The sequence below is a fragment of the Cnephaeus nilssonii genome, assembly GCF_951640355.1.
Source record: "Cnephaeus nilssonii genome assembly, chromosome: 14".
NCBI lineage: Eukaryota > Metazoa > Chordata > Mammalia > Chiroptera > Vespertilionidae > Cnephaeus > Cnephaeus nilssonii.
The window spans coordinates 25,396,727-25,416,980 of NC_137085.1; the positions used below are offsets into that span (position 1 = coordinate 25,396,727).

At 41.5% G+C, this 20,254-nt stretch overlaps 1 long non-coding RNA gene across 1 annotated transcript in view; it reads left to right on the forward strand.

Moving 5' to 3' along the window:
* Positions 1–20,254, forward strand: part of LOC307110444 — a 143,336-nt gene that overhangs the window by 65,386 nt on the left and 57,696 nt on the right. Inside the window, exons 2-3 of the long non-coding RNA XR_013814441.1 lie at positions 3,326–3,471; positions 17,626–17,748. This is a non-coding gene — a long non-coding RNA (uncharacterized lncRNA). The remainder of the gene's footprint in view (positions 1–3,325; positions 3,472–17,625; positions 17,749–20,254) is intronic.

A 20,254-nucleotide genomic window follows, 5' to 3' on the forward strand; every position in this document is an offset into this window, starting at 1 on the left:
AAGGAGAAACCTGGAAGTTATCCTGGTATCCTCCTGCCCTCCCCATCTTCTCCCTGCCCTCCCCATATCCATTCAATTCCCAACACTTGCTGACTTTTACATCCTAAATGTGTGTTGATCCTATTCTCTCCTTCGATCCCTTCCGGCACTATACAGGCTCCAGTCCTCACCCTACTCGCTGGGCTTTTAGAGTAGCATCCTAGGGGCTTTCTCTTGTCACCAGTAATGACATCCTCTGATTTATCCTGCAGAATATTATATTTAAAATCCAAATCTGATCAGTCCATTTCCTTTTAATGGCTCTCCATCATCCCCAGTGAAAAAACAAACAAACAAAATAACAACTAAGCTCCTGGCATAAAATCTAAGCCTTCTGTGATTTGGCTTCCATGAACCTCTCAGGTTTATTTTCTACCTGCTGCTCACTGCCTAACACTTCGCGCTGCAACAGGTCTTTCATCTGGGGCACTACTGACATTTGGGGCTGGATAATTCTTTGTTGGGGCGGGGAGGCTGTCCTGTGCCATTGTAAGATGTTTAGCAGCATCCCTCACCTCTACCCACTAGATGCAGTGGTACTCCCTTCTTTTAGTTGACAACCAACAGTAACTCCAGACATTGCTAAATGTCCCCTGGTGGGCAAAATTGCCCCTGGTTGGTAAGTAGGAGTTGGGTGGTGAATCACAAACGCTTCACACACACCAGGCTATGCAGAACCACTCTTCTCCTTTGCTTTTTTGTTTTGTTTTGTTTTGTTTGTTCCTGGAAAGGCTTTCTTCTTCTTTGCCTAATGCAGGAAGAGGGGAAAAGAGTCTGTCCTGTCCTTGCCCTTCTTTGTCTCCTCTGAAGAGGAGAAGCTAGCAATCCGATTGGTTAAGGGCCAGGACACCGATTGGATCACGAATGAGTTAATTTCTTTGAAAGGACCCCATAGTGAGTATAACCCACTCTTCATTTTTTAAAAAACCAATTAATACATGAATCCATACTTATAAAAATTCTAATAATATAGGACATAGAATTAAAAGTTAACGTTTCCCAGGATCAAACCATTCTAATTAAAAAAATAATTTTGACAAATACTGCTTCAATATTGTCACCACAGCCCCTTGGAGTTTCAGGATTGTGTATGGCTTGAGGCTAGGTTGGCTGACCACAAGGCGGGAAACTATTCACTTCGGAATGCTTGCTAGGATTGTTGAAGCAGGTATTCACATTCCAGGCCTGCCTAGCTCAAATAAAGAAATTTCAGCAGAACTTCTAGAGCCCACGTGGTCCATTCCTTCTCCAAATCCTTACAGTTCCTTTCCCTTCTATTTGCATTAAAATCCACAAACCATAATAATCATCGGAGCTGTTATTAAGAAAGAGAGACTTTTGGCGTTTTGTGATGTACAAGGCTACAAACATCAGTCCATAGACCAGCCTCAGAGATTCCATTTCAGAGTCCTGGGGGGGGGGGTCTCTATTTTTTACCAGTCCCCCCTCCTCTCCCAAGACAAATCTGATGTGCAGTCCTGTGTGAACGCCAGTGACCGAAGAGCTACAGGTGAACATGTAGAAAGATGCATCCAGGTACCCAACATTTTGACAGCTGAGTTTGCCACCTGACATTCATGTGGAATCAGCATGTAGCATCCACACTTAAAAAATCCCAAGTTACAGAAATCCTTATAGCAGCTGTAAGAAAAGATGTCTCTGTGCCTGTGTCCCTAAATACTAAGCAGGCCTTAGAAACAAACCAGGTAAAGAGGAAATACCTGCAAGGGGTCTTTCTTAAGATAACAAAAACATGCCTGGTGGCGGGGGGAAAAGGTGCTATTTTCATAAAGGTTTCCAGCTACGGGAACAAAGGGTGAGAGCAATCCTTTCCATGTAAGTTGAATTCTACAGAACTCATTTTTTAAACGGGGAACTTAAAAATAACTTTCTCCTTATTCTGGTGATTATTACTCTTTAATCCGTTCTCACCTCTTAGGATCCCATGGGAGGCCGCGAAGAATGGTGGGGTGAAATGTTCCTAGTAGTAAAAATGAGGATGATGGAGAAAACTGGGAAAAGTGCATTGAACATTCGGATGGAGACAAACCTGACTACCAAACTGTATCTGTGCTGTGATTGCAACTGTAAAAATTCCATCTGCATATGGACAGGGACTGAAAGGGAGCATGAAAAAAAATAAACAGTTTGGTTTGTAGGATGGCAGAATTTTGGGTGGCTTTTTCCTTCTTTTATTTTGAGTTTTGTCAATGTTTTGGTAATGTTTTATAATAAACAATGCTATAAAAAAAAAGGCAGCCGAACCTGCTGACTAATTATTGTTAGAAAGAGCAGTTCAGCGTCAACTCTATCGGAGCTCAACTGCTGCTGTTGGCAGAGGGTCCCCACCATTATTAGGCTGATAACATCAGGTAACCTTAACCAAGGAGTCAACTCTTTCTGGTCCATAGGAGCATTCCCCGCAGCCAAGTCCTTCTGGCTGGCATACCAGGTTTTAGTTCAACTGGGGCCACAAGGAGGGTGTTTGGTTTTGTTGTTTTTATCTTATTATTATTTTTTTAAATAGTTGAAAAGGTTGATTGGCTACACCTGCCCTAAGAAAGGTCTTGGACCCAATCCTCATCTACAGTACAGGGTCCTTGAAAGTATTCATCTAAGTGTGTGAGTGGATCCCATCTCCATTTTGAGAGAAATACTGGTGTCACCTGCAGGCACCCCTACAGCTCATCTTTGTGTGCAGAAATGAAATGGCAAGAATACAAGTCAGGTTCTTAAGAAGCTGACAACAGAATGTCAGCTCACTTCCTGCACAGCTGGTGTTTAAAGCAGATGGATAATCAACAGCATAGACTATTGGCACTTCAGGCACCTGTCAGGGAATTCAATCCTGAAGTGACTTAAGACTGCGCACTACCTAAGGCTCACCCAAGACATCATATTGGGGAGACACAGTTTAATGGAGGGGCGATCTCTCCATTCCTCTTCTAGGGGCTCTCATCTCTGTTCTTGTGATTCGCCATAGTCTCAGGAAGCAACATAGCTCCTGGGCTGGGTTACCTCTGCTCCTGATGAAAATGCTTTCACTGAGTTGAATATCTAATGTTATGCTGCTTTAAGCTTTTATGAGATTCAATATCAATAATAGCCCATGGGAACAATGTTTTTGAATTTTTTGGCAAATATCTTTGCTGAGGATGTTGTGCCTTATGTTAGCTAAAATCTGTTATTAAAAATATCCATGATAAATTCCCTCTGGATTTAGAACATCAGCTTTTCTTTGCTTGGAACACAGGTTAGAAACTGGGTGTTTCTCTTTTTGCCTTAGGTACCAGGAAACTTATGGTTTATCTCTCATACTCATCCACTGGGCATTCCATACAGATCAGAGGAGGTGATGAGCTCAGCGGAGTTGGTCACAACAAGGAGGATACCATTTGGTGCCCATTTATTGCTATGCTTGTTATGGCTTAGGTAAGTACCATGCTGCCAATTTTAATGATCCCATTAGAATTTTTTCTCTCCAAGAATTAGTTGTTCTTGAAGTGCTAGATTTTCATAAAGGAAGAAATGCATTTCATTTTCTATAAATATCAAAATTAATTACTCATCGTTATAACTATTCATAAAAAATCAAAATTAGATGAGCATGTTCTTCATAGATTTTTTAAGCCTTGAAAAGATCCATGTTATTATAGCATTTACAGCTCTATTATTTAAGAAAATTATGACATAAGGCTCATCATTAAATTAAGCCAATACCTTTGCCTAAATCCCAAGAAGAAATTCGTTAAAACTGGTGGGTAAAACGATGGTGTCTTATTAGGAGAAAGTATAGGAAATTGAGTAGCATTGCTTTTGTAGATTTCACACCAGTGGATCTAGTTGGGAACATATTCGTTCATTTTCTCTTTTATTCTTTCCATCATTCATCAGGTGAATCTAACATGTTCCAGGGACCATTTTAGGTGCCGAGGATTCATCAGTGAACAGAACAGACAGAACTCCCTGCCTTTACAGAATTTATATTCTAACCTGTGTGTGTGTGGCGGGAGGAGGGGGGAAGGCAGTCAATAATAAACAAATAAAAATACATGGTATGACAGTTGGTGTTAAGTGCTATGGAGAAAAGTTAAGTGGGTAAGGGAGAGATAAGATGCACTGGATATGAGGGTGGAATTTGCTATTTTAAACAGTGTGACCAGGTGGCATGTGAGCAGAGATCGGAAGGAAAGAGCTGCATGAGTCTGGAGGATGTATTTTGCAAAAACCCCAAAGCAGGAGTGTGCTCAGTGTGTTTGAGGAAAGCAAGGAGGCCGATGGGGCAGGAACGGAGTGTGGGGGCAGAGTGGTGGGAGGCCAGAGAGGGAGTAGGGAGCCAGGTTATATAGACCATTTAAAGGGCTTTTAAAAATGAGATGGGGAAAAAGGAAGTATTTCAAGCAGAGCAGTAACATGATCTGACATGTTTTAAAAGCATCATCTGGTGGCTTTGTGGAGAGTACGCTGTAGAGAGGAGATGTGGGAAAAGTGGGTGCAGGAAACCTAGTGAGGAGATATCTGATGGTCATTCGGACTTGGCGTGCCATGGTGAAAGTGGGAGAAGTGGTCGGATTCTGGATCTATTTTAAAGGTAGAGCCACTGGGATTGCTGACTGTTAGGATAGGAGTCAGGAAGGAAAGATAAGTGTCTGGTCAGAGCAAGTGCTTCAAGGAATGCAAAGAATGAAGTAGCTATTACACTGGCTGTGACTGACTTATCTCACATAAGCATCATGTCCTCAAGGTTCATGCATGTTGCAGCACGTGTCAGCATTTTTGTCCTTTATAAGGCTGAATAATATTCATTGAACGGATATACTGCGTTCTGCTTATCCATTTATGCATTGCTGGAACCACAGTGATGTTTATTAAATATTACCACTCCTAGAAACGTACAGCAACTTGTTCCCATCATTCTTAGGATAAAGCTAAAAGTCTTTATTATGGTCTGCAGGGCCTCCACCTAACATTGCAGCCTTCATTCTACTTACGTGCCCTTGACTCTCCACTTCAGTCAGGCTACCTGACCTTGCCCCAGTCTTTTCCACATCTGGATCTCTGCCTCAGCTTTTTCCTGGGCTGATGGCACCATTTTTGCAGAATAAGCCCAACCTGTTCCTCAGGACTCAGTTCAGGATGTCACCTCCTTCAGGACGCGTTCCCCCTTTCCGTCCAGGCTGGGTTAGGTATCCCCTTTTTTTGTGCTTGCAGAATCCCCTGAACTTCCCTTTACCGATGCATTTGTCACTCTTGGAGTGAAGACGATGTTTTAATTATCCGTTTATTCCTGGAGTCTACTATACTTTTATGCTCAAGACATTTCTGTTGGACGAATGAGTACTGGAGTGGGCAAAGATCTGGGGGCATGGAAGATGTGGGCATTGAGGCAGTGGCCAGTGTGTGTGACTACCTCAAGGCCACCAAACGTGAAGGGGCGATCCCGTGTAGTCCACTGACCGCTGGCTCCCTTCACACCCACGAATGAGGCGTTTGGTGCTCACAGTGGGAGTCATGATGCACCGAGACCCACATTCCTCAGCCCTCAGCTGTTAGGGGTTTTGGTACTTTCAGCTTAGTGTTATTCTTTCGCTCTTTTGGTAAATGATGCTTACACCCTTCCTGCCTCTGTTCTCTACCAATTTTTTCCCGCACTCTACTCCCCCTACTCTGAACTTAGAAATAAAGTCATAGGTTTAGGCCACTTAAACAAAAATGAGACTTTATTCTGTGAAATAAGTGCTTCATTTGTAAAAGGATCAATGGGCTATTTTGGATCAAATAACTGTGTTTTCTTTAGCCATTTAAAAGGGTTATTTTCATTTTTTGAAGTCATTGCTTTGCGAAAGGACCTAAGAATACCCCCAACTTAGTGTTAGATCCCGTAATTACATTTTCCCATTTTGAAAGCAGTTATGCAGTCCTTACAATAGAGTCAGTGCAGCTAAAAATAAACCTCAGGCAGTTCATATTAACTGGGTAATAATAACAGGCAACTAGGAGGCTTGGTGTCCAAATATGATGAAAACAGGAAGTTCATTACACAAGCTGTTCTTTCCTGATAGATCTGAATTCTTAAAGCCTTAACTCAAAAATAATCCCTTCAGGTTATAAATAAAAGCAGAGAATTGTCTCTTACTTGTGGCTTAATGGGGATGATAACATTGTAGCTAAATAAATCCACATAGTTATGATCGAATGTAGCACTGGAACGTCTGTGCTGGTAGAGGAGAAAGTGAGTTTAGAGACCCCTGCCCTCTCAGACAGGCAGCTTTTCTTATCCTGGGCACAAGTTGCCAAGGAGATATTGCTTTACTTGGGTACAATGATGGGAAAGCAGAACACCTTCAGGTGTGGAAAGTACTTTTAGCCAGGCCTGCATGGCTCAGTGGTTGAGCATTTACCAGGAGGTCATGGTTTGATTCCCGGTCAGGGCTCTATCTCCAGTATGGGGCATGCAGGAGGCAGCCAATCCATGATTCTCTCTCATCATTGATGTTTCTATCTCTCACTCTCTCTCCCTTCCTCTCTGAGATCAATAAAAAGTATATATATTTTAAAAAAGGAAGTACTTTTATTTTTCTCGGGGGGAGAAAATGTATGAGCAGAACAACCCCAACTATAAGTGTCAGATAGATATTGTAAATTTCAATCTTGGATTTTTCAGGGTGAAGTGGGAATGAGGCCCAAAGGAAGAGGTTAAGCTCCCTTTCTTATACAACTTCTTTTCTCTATTGAGTGTCACTGATTGAAAATTTTAAGATTTTCTTGATGAAAATAAGGTGAGCATGAAGAGAAATTTTAGTTTATGTAACTAGAATAAACCCCACCCGCTCCCTTCCTGAAGCCAAATCCTAGCCCTCCAGGTGTCACTGGGCATTGTCAGGGGTCATGTGACCTTGCCATTCACCTCCTCTTTGGAAATCTCTCATTAGTTGTTACCATGGCCACCAGTAGGGTTCCCCTGGCCCAGTGGTCTGCAAACTCATTAGTCAACAGAGCCAAATATCAACAGTACAATGATTGAAATTTCTTTTGAGAGCCAAATATTTTAAACTTAAATTATATAGGTAGGTACATTGTTATTAACTTAATTAGGGTACTCCTAAGCTGGCCTTTGCTAAAAATTCAAGGGGCCAAAGAGCCACATGTGGCTTGCGAGCCGCAGTTTGCCGACCACTGCCCTGGCCCAAGCATCAGTCACATCTTTCTTTCTTTTTTTTTTTTTTGAGTTTCTTTCTGGGCCAACAGTTCTTTTGAGTCCCAATTTCAATGTCAAACAGTTCCTTATGTGTACATGTCAGCAATGATATTTCAGTTCTGGATGGTGGACAAATGGTGACAATGTAGGTCCGACCCTCTCTGGTTTGGTTTTGGGCAACCTGCAGTGACGCACAGCTGCTGACTGATAGTATGGCAAGGCGTCGTCAGCGTCTTCCATCTCTGGACTGCTTCTCTTCTGTCTTCATGGCTGGAGTAGTCCTGTCAATTCCTCTCTGTTGCAGGAATCCACATGGTCTCAGAGTTGTTTTCTGAAAATATACAAAGATATTCTCGACCAAAAGTTAACAAAGGAATCTTTTCTATAAATTTGACTTGTGATCCTTTTTCATTTTTTGCCCAAACGATTTTTCTTTGGCTTGTTTTGACCCCATGTATGTTTTACCTGGGTGTCTTGCTGTTAGCATTACAAATGAAAGTTAATTTTCTAAAGTAAAAATTTTCTAGATGTAATTTACTTACAGGATATTTTTCCTTACATGATATTCTTCTACTATCCCCCCTTTTTTGATTTAAATATTAGGAGGCTTTTGAAAATTTTATAATGTAGTCTTGATAGCTTTTAAATTTTAATTTTTTGCACTATAATATGACTGCTTTAGATTCATTACATGTTACGCAATTTTACCATGAGATGAACTACCAATAAAAATTTTAGTTAACACTTTCGGAACAGCTTTTTGTCCCGTACAATTAATTTTTCTAGAATATTTGCTTATTTCAATTAACCAATTTAAATTAGCCTGAAAACTTGACTACTATTTTACTGTCAAATTTAATACTCTAACAACAATCTTATTTTTTAAAATTTCTTTATTGATTAAGGTATCACATATTTATCCTTAGTGGAAAGGATTATTTGCCTTCTTCAGTAGGACCTGAACATTCCTGGTGCTAGGCTGGATTTATTTATTTATTTTATTATTATTTTTTAAAATAAATCTTTATTGTTCAGATTATTACAATTGTTTCTCCTTTTTTCCCCCCATATCTCCCCACCACCCGGTTCCCACCCCCCCTTTGCCCTTACCTCCCCCCCCATTGTCCTTATCCATAGGTGTATGATTTTTGTCCAGTCTCTTCCTGTACCCCCCACACAGACACCCCTTTCCCCCTGAGAATTATCAATCCACTCCCATTCTATGCCTCTGATTCTATTATGTTCACCAGTTTATTCTGTTCCTCAGATTTTTAATTCACTTGATTTTTAGGATCACTTGTTGATAGATATGTATTTGTTGTTCATAATTTTTATCTTTACTTTTTTCTTCTTTTTCCTCTTTTTAAAGAATACCTTTCAGCATTTCATATAATACCGGTTTGGTGGTGATGAACTCCTTTAGCTTTTTCTTATCTGTGAAGCTCTTTATCTGCCCTTCAATTCTGAATGATAACTTTGCTGGGTAGAGTAGTCTTGGTTGTAGGTTCTTGCTATTCATCACTTTGAATATTTTGTGCCATTCCCGTCTGGCCTGCATAGTTTCTGTTGAGAAATCAGCTGACAGTCGTATGGGTGCTCCCTTGTAGGTAACTAACTGTTTTTCTCTTGCTGCTTGTAAGATTCTCTCTTTGCCTTTTGCCCTTGGCATTTTAATTATGATGTGTCTTGGTGTGGTCCTATTTGGATTCCTCTTGTTTGGGGTTCTGTGTGCTTCCTGAACTTGTAAGTCTATTTCTTTCACCAGGTGGGGGAAGTTTTCTGTCATTATTTCTTCAAATAGGTTTTCAGTATCTTGCTCTCTCTCTTCTTCTGGCACCCCAAAAATTTGGATATTGGTACGCTTAAAGCCATCTCAGAGGCTCTTTACGCTATCCTCACACTTTTGGATTTTTCTTTCTTTCTGCCTCTCTGGTTGGGTGTTTTTTTCTTCCTCATATTCCAGATCTTTGGTTTGACTCTTTGGGTACAGTGGTCTACAGTTGAGTGTCTGTATATTCTTTATTTCAGACAGTGTATGCATAATTTATGACTGGTCCTTTCCCATTTTTTTTTTTTTTGGTATTCTCATTAAGGTCCTTGAAGGTCTCTTCAAGTTTCTCAGCAGTTTTTAGAAGATTCTTGAGTAACCTTATAAATGTGGTTCTGAACACTGTGTCGTCCATTAGTTTGCTTTCCTCCATCTCTCCTACTCGTGACATACTTCGGTGTCTCTGCATTTTGGCTGCCTCCCTGTGTTGATGGAGTGGCTTTGTGTGGTCAGTGACCTATAGGGGCCAGTAGCTCAGCTTCCCCAATCACTCTAGGTGGTCGCTCTTGGTACACCCCTTTGTGGGCTGAGTGGAAAGTCTTGGTGTAGTTAAAAGCCTTGATTGCTGTTGGTACGCTGGGAGGAATTGACCTCCAGGCCAATTGGCTGTGAGGACCTGCTGTGTCTATAACGGAAGAATTGCTGTGCTGGATGGAGACACAGTAGGGCTTTGGTGCTCACTGAGTCTGTCTCTTGAATGTGTCCCTTATGAGAGTGGTTGAAATCTGGTGTCGTCCACACTGACCACTAGATACCCTCGTGTCTGGATCTCCAATGGTGTGCAGGTCTGAGGCCTCCCAGCAGGAGCTACAGCAAGAGCTACAGTTTTCTCCTCTTTGCTTGGGCGGTTTTGGAGCTGTTTGACTGGAGCTGCAGTTAATTTGGTTGAGCTGCCACAGAACAGGCCATTTATATGTAAAAGCTGCTGTGTGGAGCCTGGGCGGGTTTGTAGAATGTGCGGGGCGGGGTCTCAGGGTGGGGCGGGGTCTCAGAGCATCACTAGGCTGGGGCGTGGCCAACGGCCATGGCTGCCTTCAGCCATCTCTGCCTTTCCATGTTTCCAAGTTCCTGTGTCCCACGCTCCAGCACAGCAAACCCTGATTGCTGGGCGCACCTCTGCAGAAAAGTCACTCACTCTCCGACCGATGGCCGAGAGTCCAGCTTCTCCCCGTAGGCGTCTGGATCCCCCGCGTGTCCCCAGAAACTGGAGTTCAGAGTGATCGGGAGTTTGTCTCCCTTCGGTTTGAAGAAAAGCAGCGCGCCCAGTCGCCCGCCGCCAGCCCACTTCGCGCGCACCTCCGTACCTCAGCTCTCCAGCGTTTGCGCTCCCTTCTCTTCTTAGTTGTAAATCTACCACTCAGCCAGCTTTCCCGTGGTTCTGGGTGGTAGACGTTTTGTTTTTTAGTTGTATTTTTGAAATTGTTGTGCGAGGTAGCAGTTTAGTTGTTTAACTTTGCCGCCATCTTGGTTCCTCCTAGGCTGGATTTAGATATCAAAAACCCACTTCCCCACACCATGGGTACAAGACAACTCAAACAAGTCTTGTTGCAGTGAGAGGGCAGCTGCTGTCGGCCAAGTCTCTGTCTGTTACCCGGGTCCCGATTTGAGCGGGGCATGGGAAGTTAAGCAGTCATGGGGGCAGGAGACCTCCCTCAGAAGGGGTGAAGGTTCAGACCCCTGAAAAGTTGGAGGGGGTGAGGGTCTGTGCCCCACCTCTGTTGACCCCCAAGTTCTCTCCTGATGGCCCCTCTGCGACTGTGCCTGTCTTAGGTTGTTCCTTCCCTGAGGAATCTTACCCGTCTCTGGCTAACCAGCCATCCTCCGGGGCCAAGTAGGGTGATGTGAGGTTCAGTTCTGTCTCCTTGGTAGCCTATGCCCCCATGGCCTCCACGCTCACATCTTTCTTTAATTTCCTGTAATACAGTGGAGACCTGGCTGGGAGTTTAATCAAGACAGGATTGGGGTGGGGAAGAGAATGGGAAGGACAAAGAGGTGTCCTGCATGGAGAATGACAAGTGCACAGGGATCTGGCAGTTTTCTCTCCCAGGTCAGTAACGTCTGCAGGGTTTGCCGCAAACAAAAGTGTCTGCTTGGGAGGGGAGTGGTTTGGGGACATGGGGCATACTTTCCCCTTCCGGGAGAGTGGTCTTTGTTGTTTTTTTTTTTCCATATTCAACAAATCTAGGAATATATCCCAGGAAGGGGGTCCACTTTTGAAGTGATAATGTATAGGGCCAGGCACAGTAGGTCTCGGGAGGGCCACATTGCCAAGACCTCACATTTGAGAACAGCCTCAAACGTGGAATTTGGATGTTATTTCCAAATGAGGTTAAACACACAGCCACTGACACACACTGATGTAATTGGGGAGGGGGAGGAAGGGAAGGAGGACATCACACAAGACTTTAAACTTGTGTTCTATGACCAGATCATATTAGCTGTTGGGTACTATCAATTTTATATTTTGTAAACCTGTGACTAGAACGATTATATTGCACTATATATACTTATTGAGTGTAAACATTAGGGTATATCACAATTCTTGTAATCCTGTTGGCATTTCTTCACTTTCTAAAATCCTGCCATTCTCAGAAATTGGAAGTTCTCTGGACTCTGAGAGGCCCCGACTGTAGACTTTCTCTGCCCTCGATGCTGCCCGTGGGGCATGGTGGCCTTCCGTAAGAGAAGGAGGAAGAGTGGTTGCTCTAGAGGGATTTACAGAGATATTCCCCTGTGATGGAGGAGTGCAGTGGTTCTTGAACTTACACGGCAACAAACTCTCCTTGGTAGCTTGTTAGAAACGACCTACGATGCACTGAGAATTTCTGGCCCAGACCCAAGATCTTGGCTCAGGGCGTCTGGGACTACTCTTTGAAAAGCCCTGCTACCGATTACAGAGGCAGCTGTTGGGGGAAGGTCAAATTATAGAAGTCCCCTTTGGGAAATATGTGATGATTCCCCCTGGGAACAGTGAAGACTCTGTCTTAGAGAGAGGTTTCCCCCCTAGGATCAATCAATAAAGAAACGAGCAAGGGCCCTGGCAGGAGAGAGAGCAGAGGCAGGGTTGACCGGGAAGCCTGACTGCGGAGGGCTGGGAGCAAGTGAGGAACTGTTTGAATGAGCAGACTGTGGGGGTGGGCAGTCATACCAGAGGGACATGTGGTGCGGGCAGCTTCTGGGGAACCTGAGTGGAGGGGAGTGGCAGAAGGGTCAGGGTAGAGTGGGCATGTCCTAGAGGGTCAGAATCTTGAGCACAAAGCTGAGGAAGAAGAGGCTCTGTGGGGGCTGGTATAGGAAGAAGCTCAGAAGGCGCCACTCCCTCCAATAATTGCAAACAAGTGTGAATATTCCTTATAGGCCGCGTAGCTACTGAAGTCACAGTGAAGACAGATCTGTTATGACGTTTCTGACTAACTAATGTTTTTGTAAAAATAAGGGAATATATAGAGTACCTGAGATAGGGGAGGGAGTTGTCCTAAGCTGTGGGGTAAAGTGTGTTTTTCTAGATTATTGAGTGACATCAGTACTTCTGCTAGAGGGTCAGTTTTATACATTTTAACAATTATAGTTTAGCCTTGGTCAGTGGGGCTCAGTTGGTTGGAGTGTCATCCTGTGCAGGTTCAATTCCCAGTCAGGGCACATACCCAGGTTGCGGGTTCGATCCCCCGGTCAGGGTGAGTACAGGAAGCAACTGATCGATGTTTCTCTCTTACATTGATGTGTTGTGTTTTTGTTTTTTTTCTCTTTCCTTCTCCCTTCCTCTCTCTCTCATATAAATGAAAACATATCCTCAGGTGAGGATTAAAAAAAAAAGTAAAGTTTAAACACATCAGTTTTATTTCCATGATCCACTTATAATTCTGTGCTCAAATCCAAAATTCTTCTGTTACTTTTTGTCCATTCCAAAGACCTACCACAAAAGCCTTCCTATGAGTAACAAGAGAAATTTATCCATTCGTTATATGATTGAATAATTACGGGCTTTCTGTGGTTTTAAATATAAAAACATCTCTGTTACCTAAGTTTTTACTAACTTTAAATTTCATTTATTTAATTTATACTAACGATAGCAACTATGCTTTATATTTTGGAGTAATCTGCTTAGCAACTTGACTAAAAGCCATTTGAGCTAACAGTACAATTCTCAAGCTTTCTGGATTGCAAAGCTCTATTGTTTCTTGACTTCCACATATTATCCTTTTTTTTTTTTCTAGTGGAACAACATTAATAGATTAGAGCAAAAGAGTCCTAACAACTCAACTTCTATTTTGCTTCTGTTGTGGCCATCACTGATAATGGTTCCTAGGCTATAAAAAGTCGGACAAATAGTGTTAATAGGACTTTGAAATCAATGACAGTTGTTGGATGTGTATGTGTGTTTGGGTGGTTTGTGTGTAGGAAGTCAAAATATAGCCTACTCAAAAAAAATCAATAAAATTTTAAAATGCCTAATATAAGCTAGACACGATTTAGGTGCCGAGGATATAAGTACAAAGCAATGGGTGCATTCTCAGGGAACTTACATTCTTATGGTGGGAGATGGATAACGAAGAGAGTGACAGGAAGTGGGGTATGCGTGCTATTTTATGGTAGGATAGTGAGAGAAGGCTTCTATAATGAGTGACATTTGAACAAAGACTTGAAGGAAGTGAGCAAGCTTAGTGCATATCTGGGTGGAGGAATCTTGGTACAAAGGCCTTGAAAGAGGAGGTCGCATAGGATTTGGAGGAGTATCAAGGAGACCAGTGAGAGTGGAGTGGAATGGATGAGGCAGGGAGGGAAAGGAGATGAAGTTGGAAAGTTAGCTGGCTGGTCTTTTTGCCATGCTAAAAATCTCTGAATTTTTTTTTCTTTCTTATCTTGGTGAGATGGGAAGCCAATGGAGGGATTTGTGCAAAGGAATGATATGAACATTTAAAAAATATATTTTTATTGATTTCAGAAAGGAAGAGAGAGGGAGAGAGAGAGATAGAAACATCAATGATGAGAGAGAATCATTGATTGGCTGCCTCCTGCATGCCCTACGCTGGGGATAGAGCCACAACCCAGCCATGTGCCCTGACTGGGAATTGAACCATGACCTCCTGGTTCATAAGTCAATACTCCACCACTGAGTCACACCAGCCGGGCTGATGTGAACTTTTTAACAGGTTAGCTGTGACTGTTGTAAGGGGAGAGTATTAGGCTGAGTTCCCAGAAGTAGAACCCGAGAGGGGGATGTGTGTGTGATTTATGGATAAACTGGGGGAGAGTAAAAGAAGCAGGTAGAAGAGGAGGAGAATGGCAAACATTCAGCCTGATCTCATGGGAAGCTCTGGAGCATAAATTACACTGTAGAGTTTTTTCCCACTTGAGATGAGGGAGAGGGGCTTTTTACCTTCACCCTGGTTATTGGATGAAGTCTCTGGGGGGAAAGGGATGGATGGTGTAAATCCCAGGCCCTTCCAGGTGTAGTGGCTTCCATTACCCAAGTGCAATTATCATTGATGCACTTACAGCAGCTGGGTAAGGGGCTCACCAACCAATTGATAAAAGGCTTTTCAGAGGGTCTGATTGAGTGAGCTAATAGCATCTTCTACATGGAATAAGGGTGAAAGTAGAGACACCAATTAGGAGGAAAGTGCAATAGTCCAGAAGGAAGATGAAGGTGGCTTGGATTAGAATGTAGCAGTAGAGGGATTGAGACGTATTGTTGGATTCTGGATAAATTGGGGGAGGGGCAAGGCCCATAAGATTTGCTAATGGATTGCTTATAGAATATAAGAGGAGAAGAATCAAAGGTGACTTCAAGGTTTGTGACCTAGCCATTTATTGAAATGGGGAAGACTGTGAGAGGAGCAGGTTTTGGAATGGGGTGAAAAGTAGAAGCTTCATTGGAAACATTAAATTGCAAATGCCTTGTAGATGTCTGAATAAAGATGTAAAGGAGGCAAATAAATGTAAGAGTCTGAAGTTGTGAAAATACGTTTCATTTCCTAAGTTCAAATGACCAACTGCTCATGATACTAAAAGAATGTGCATATGTGTTTGAGATAGCACTGTTGGAAACTTTTGGGTTCTGAGAGTGGATGTGGAGTGAGAAAGCCATAACTAGTTCCAAACAACCTCAAAAAGGGCAAAGATAAATATTGGAGACCATAGATCAGTAGTCTTGATGACAACTTCAGCCACCCTTTCTAAAATAGAGCATTAAAAAGATGAGCTTTCATATAGTTACCAAAAGTTGTAATAATTTAGAGGTAGCATGGATTCCCAAAGAACAAGTTGGACCATACTAGCTTCTTTTATATTTTGATAACATTCTAGGCACAGAGGTTTAGGAAATTCTATCTTAGTATATCCCAATTTTTATGACAAGATGAACAAATATAGGCCAGAATATAGAATTATCATGTAGATTTCTAACTGGCTAAACAAGAGCAAAGAAGGGTCAACCCTTAGGTTATTTTTTGCTGCCAAACAAGTTTTTACATATCTAGGCCTTTTGCTAGTTATAATTTTTAATCAACAACTTAACTGAAAAGCTAGAAAGCTTATTATCAGATTTGAAGATGACACAACCTGGGGAAAAATAGCTAATATATTGAATTATAAATTGCAAGTTTTAAAGAAGGAGAAACCAAAACTCACAATCTTAAAATTAATAGTGATGAATGCAAAATATTCTATTTCACGGATGTGAGAGATCTCCCTTCACAGCAGTGAACAATATCAACAATTTTTGATAAAGATGCTTATTTTTCATTGTAATTTGTGGCAAGACATTAAGAGTTCAGGCTTTGGAGCCATCTGCCTAGGTTAGAATCCTGGCTCTGCCACTTACTAGATGTGTGATCTAAGGTCTGTTTCTTAAAATCTGTGTTTTATTTTTCTTACCTGGAAGATGAGGATGATATTAGTTACAACTAATATTGTTGGCATTTTTATAAGAATTAAACTCATGTACTTAGGACAATGCCTGGGACATAGTTAGTGCTCATTTGATAACTTTAATAACAGATTCAACAATGTGATCTGGTTGCTAGAAAGGTAAGACTGAGTACAATTATAGAAGTGAGCTATCAAGATCAAGGGAAGCTCATGGCCCACTGTATTCTTTACTGCTGGGATTTTATTTAGTTCTGGGTGTCCATAATTAAAAAAAGTGTCTCCAACCTGTGGGAAATTGAGTGCTGAAGGAGGTGAAGAGTATAGACTCATGCCAAATGAAGAAAAATTGAACGGACTGGGATAGAGAGAATGACTTCTTTTGGAAAAAGACTCAGGAGATGAAATAAAGTTTCCTTGAAAAATCTGAAGGGCTGTCATGTGGAAAAGAAATTAGATGGAAAAGAAATTAGAGACCCTGTTGCTCTGGAGACAGAACCAGAAGCAAAGAGTAAAAGGTAGGAATAAAAGGTAGGGTGCAAAAGTGTTTTAACTTTGTTACTTGCAGAGAGGGCAGAAGCCCGGTTTAGCTCTGCCTCTAAATTACTGTAAGATATCAAGTTTCTCCACTCTACAGGCCCAGTTTCATAATCTGTGAAATCAGGGTTTGGAGTATTATGTGCTCTAAAGTGGAAATTAGGATTGGTCTATTAATGGGTTATCTTCTTAAACAGTGGGTTTCCTATTGTTACCATCATAAGTAGCTAGTTTATTAATATTATTAATAGGAAGAAAGCAAAGGGAAGGCCAGACATTATAAGCATGGTCATCTGGGCAGCTTCACCAGGAAGCTGCAATTTCCCAGCCCCCAGGGAGCCACCAGTCTATTCCCTGCAAAACACTGGGAAAGGGGCTCCGTCAAAGATGGGTGCATGCGCAGTGAATTTGGAGAGATGTTTGGAAGGTGCTTGCCTGTCAGTCTAACCTGGAAAAAAAGATAATTGGCTAGGGTGTGGAAACACTATAAGCATGTGAAATCTTGAAGGCTTAATTGGTTAAATTCCTAATTATAACCCAGACAAAGAGTTCTTGCTCTCTTGTTTGCTCTTGCTTGCTCTTGCACTTCTATTTCTTGCTTGCTCCATGACCTGCACTCGCCCGCCATGTGGCCATGGGCCATGCGGACCCCACATGCAATGGACTGCAGCTGGGAACACAAGCTAAGCTAGCCGTATGCTGGACTGGATTGTGCTTTAATATGGAGCTGAAACTCTGGGCAGTGATTTTAATCCTAGCTCTATTGAAGATACAGGTTGAACTTTTTCCATGGCTAGAGGGAAGGAGATGGGACCTTGGAGAGGAATTCCCCTAATGTCATATCATCAATAAAGCTTTCCACTATACCTCATCCTCCTGTGGGGGGCCTCAGGAAATTCTTGTTCCCGTGGCACCCCAAGAACTCCACTTCCACCAATAACAGGTGGGGACACAGCGGGCACCCCACTGATAACACTCTCACTGGAAATGTCTAAATTGAGACATATTAGAGTAGACATTATTGTATTTGATTAGGATTTATTTGATCTAAATGGCATCAAAGATCTCTTTTAATTCTAAGATTCTAGGAAAAAAAATTGCTTATTTATTTATTTAAAATTTACTTTTGCAAAAATAGAAAATGCTTTATTTCCAGGAATTACAAAAGCTAATGAAGTACAGGATGAAGGGAGTGCTGATGTAATCTTGTGTAACAGAAGGAATGGCCACCTAGTTTTGCTTTCCAACTACAAACACCATGGGGATCTCGTGGTTTAAGGTAAGGCGCGATGAGGGCCAATATTAAGTAAAATAAGGCTGCCTTGAACACAAGCACTGCGATACCATGACAGTCTATCTAATAACCCACATGGCTACCAAATGACTACAGGGCAGGTAGCCTATACAGCGCATACTCTGGACCAGGGGTGGGGAACATTGGGCCATTTGGATATTTATAACATTATTCACGAGCCATACAAAATTATCAACTTAAAAATTAGCCAGCTATATTTGGTAAAATATTTAATTAATTCACCCCTAATGCCTTGGTAGGGCCAGACCAAATGATTTTGAGGGCCTTATATGGCCCGCGGGCCGGACGTTTCCCACTGCTGCAAGGGATAAATAAATCATATATCAGGTAGGATGGATTGGGATGGCACACAGTTTAAAACTTATGAACTTTCTATTCCTGGAATTTTCCATTTAAATTTTCAGATCTTGGTTGACTGTGGGTAACCACAGAAAGTGATACTATGGATAAGCAGGGACTGCTGTACTGTGAAATGCTCAGATGTTTAAGTTCATTAGTTTTGACAACTGCATATCAAGATAAAATATTATCATTAGCCCATTATGTTCCCACATGCCCCCCAGTCAATTCCTATAGTTACCCTTCAACTACTGATTGGCTTTGTATCATCATGCCTTAGTTCTATCTATTCTAGAATTTCTTATGAGTGGAATCATGTATGTGCTCTTTTGTACTTTGTTTCTTTCATTGAGTATAATATTTTAGAGATTCATTTATGTTGTATGTACCAGTAGTTCATTTGTTTTTATTGCTGAGTAGTTAGTATTCCATTCTTTGAATACACCACAGTTTTAAAAAACTCTCTTTCCCTGTGATGCACATCTGGATTGTTTCCAGATTTTGGCTATTCTGAATAAAATTTCTATGCACATTCTTATATAAAGCTTTCTATAAACAGACATTTCTATAAACACACATTTTCATTTCTCTTGGGAAAATATCTGTGAATCAAATTTCTGGGTCATAGGTCAGATGTATGTGTAACTTTGTAAGAAATTGCTAAACATTTTTCCAAAGTAGTTGTACCATTATATAGTCCACCAGAAAAAGTGAAACTTTGAGTTGTTCCACATCCTTTCCAACATTTGGTGTTGTTACTGTGTGTGTGTGTGTGTGTGTGTGTGTGTGTGTGTGTGTGTGTATCTCATTGTATTTTACTTTGTAGAAACCTGATGACTAATGATGTTGAATACTTCTACATGTGCTTATTGGCCATTTGTATAACTTCTTCGTGAGCTGTGTGTTCAAATCCTATGCCCATTTGAAAAATTGAGTTCTTTTTCTTTTTATTATTGATTTATAGGATTTCTTGGTGTGGTTTGGGCATATTTATCAGATATGTGTATTGTGAATATTTTTTCCCAGTCTGTGACTTGCCTTTTTACTTTCTTGATAGTGTCTTTAGATGAACAGACACTTTGTAGTTTGATGTATTAAAATTTATCAATGTTTTCCTCTTATGGTTCATGCTTTCTCTGTCCTTCTTAAAAAGTTTTTGCCTACTGTAAGGTTGTAAAGATTTACTCCTAAGTTTCCCCCCTAACTTTATTATTATATTGTTTTACCTTTAATTCTCAAATTGATTTTTGTGTATGATGTGAGGGAAGAGTGAAGATACTTCCCTTCCCCTTCCCCTTCCTATTCCCCTCCCCCTTCCACTCCCCCTCCCCCTCCCCCTCCCCCTCCTCTCCCCCTTTCCTCCCCCTCCCTTCCCCCTCTTCTCCTCCTCCTCTTCCTCCTTCTCCTCTTCCTCCTCCTCTTCCTTCTTCTCTCTCTCTCTCTGTATGGATATCCAGTTATTCTAACCCAGTTGTTGAAGAAATTTCGCTTTTTTCACTGAATTGCTTTGGTGTCTTGTCAAAAGTCATTTGACTGTATGTGTCTAGGTTTCTTTTTGGACTCTATTCTGTTACTAGTCCTGTTTTCTTTTCTAAGTGTTGTAATGGTTTTAAAATAGAAATGGATTAAGATTCTTAGGTATACAGAGGTTTATGAATTAGTATAGGAGTCCCACAGTAAGCATTTTCACCACTTGAAGACTTTTTGTGTGTGTTCAGTGAATACAAGATCACTTATTTGATTCTCATGTGAGTACTCCAGGGGAGGTTGTTATAAAGAGCCAGCGTGTTAATGTGTATTGGCTTTTACTTGCTGCTTATAGCAACATCTTTCAGGAATGAGATGAGCTCAGGCAAGAATTAGCTGGGTTGAGAGCAGAAACAGAGGGAATAGAGAGAATCTAGAAATGCAAGGCTTGCCAGGGTTGAGAAAAACAACTATTCCTAAGCCCAAATAAGCTGTTGCCTTTCTATTCAAGTTTATTATTTTTAAATAGTTACAGTATAGCTGCCATGAGTTGAGAAAGGTAAAAGCTAGACCTTTTGCAATTAGTTAGAAATTTAGCTGAATTCTTATTAGCCACCAGTATGGCACCCAGGGTTGCTTCCTCCATTTTCCTGGCTCCTTGGAA